Here is a 1,616-nt window from a genome sequence, read left to right on the forward strand (position 1 = left end):
TTTATTTTTCAAAATTTATCATTGCGTCTTGCAACCTTTTCAAGAGTTTTGCCTCTCAGTGTGTTAAATTATAATGTACCAAAAGTAAATGACTCTCCCCAGACACAACAGAATATGCTTTAACACACAAACTCACATAAAGAATCTTGCAAACCAAATCCAAAAACGAAATATATATATATATATATTGGCACATGTGCCAGTGGAGCGCTAAGAGCACCGTCCGAGCGTGATCATTGCTAGAGCAGCTGTCTGGCTTCCATGCCAGTGGCACATAAATAGCACCATTTGAGTGTGATCGTTACCAGCATCGCCTTCCTGGCTCTTGTGCCGGTGGCACGTGAAAAAGCATTCGCGCGAAGTTGTTGCCAGTGCCGCTGGACTGGCTCCTGTGCAAGTGGCATGTAAAAAACACCATTTTGAGCATGGCTGTTGCCATTACCGCTGTGACTGGCCCTCGTCCCGGTGGCACGTAAAAGCACCCACTACAGTCTTGGAGTGGTTGGCATTAGGAAAGGCATCCAGTTGTAGAAACTCTGCCAAATAAGATTGGAGCCTGGTGCAGCCATCTGGTTCACAAGTCCTCAGTCAAATCGTCCAACCCATGCTAGCATGGAAGGCGGACGTTAAATGATGATGATGATTATGATGATGTATATATATTAGATAATAAAACAAATGGTTTATACCTGGTAACTTACTGGTAAAACATGGTCACTTTCACAGTGCTCATTATGTATATGGTAAATTAAACACAGAAAATGGAAGATATGAGAATTTTTATTAATCACGGTGGTTGCTTTGACACATCTGGCATCGATTCCTCATGGGTGGAATGCTTAGCAACTGGTTCAGGAACATCCGATGGTGCAGATGTGTCTCTTCGGGTGATAGATATCTCATTAAAATAACAGTCCCGCAATGTATCTTCTCATTATGCTGTGTGCGAGAGAGAAGACTGTGCTGGTTTGGTCAGGTGATGCATATGGATGTAGACAGCTGCATACAGAAGTGCTGACCACTTAAAGTGGATGGAACTTGTAGAAGAGGCAGATGCAGGAAGGCCTAGGATGAAGTGTTGAACGCCGACCTCAGCCTTTTGAGAATCTTACAAAGGAGATGTCTAAGGACTGAGATATCTGGTGCAATGCTGTACTGAAGAAGACCCGTCAGCCACAGGAGAATTGATAGCAGTGCTGCTTGCACTGAAAAAGCACTTGTGCAGGTGCCACGTTAAAAGCAGTTGTTGGCATCGGGGGAGGGGATCCTGCTGTAGAAAACTTGCCAGAACAGACGTTGAAGCTTAGTACAGCCCCTGGCCCTACCAGCACTGGTCAGACCACACAACCCATGCCAGCATGGATCTTAAATGATGATGATATGTGCTTATACACACATACACGTGCTTATGCACGTGTGTGTGTGTGTGTGTGTGGCTCGTGTGCGGGCGACACATGGGGTCTTTCGAGCGGGATCGTTGCCAGTGCCCCTGGACTGGCTCTTGTGCGGGTGGCACAGAAAAGACACCATTTCGAGTGTGGCCGTTTTCGTGCGGGTGACACGTAAAAGCACCCACTACACTCTCTGAGTGGTTGGCGTTAGGAAGGGCATCCAGC

General features: G+C 46.3%; 1 protein-coding gene across 4 annotated transcripts in view; it reads left to right on the forward strand.

The window, feature by feature from the left end:
• The window catches only part of LOC106879863 (dual 3',5'-cyclic-AMP and -GMP phosphodiesterase 11), a 237,486-nt gene that overhangs the window by 95,555 nt on the left and 140,315 nt on the right, over positions 1-1,616 (forward strand). The gene's annotated exons all lie outside the window — the stretch shown is intronic.

The sequence above is a fragment of the Octopus bimaculoides genome, chromosome 3, assembly GCF_001194135.2.
Source record: "Octopus bimaculoides isolate UCB-OBI-ISO-001 chromosome 3, ASM119413v2, whole genome shotgun sequence".
Lineage (NCBI taxonomy): Eukaryota > Metazoa > Mollusca > Cephalopoda > Octopoda > Octopodidae > Octopus > Octopus bimaculoides.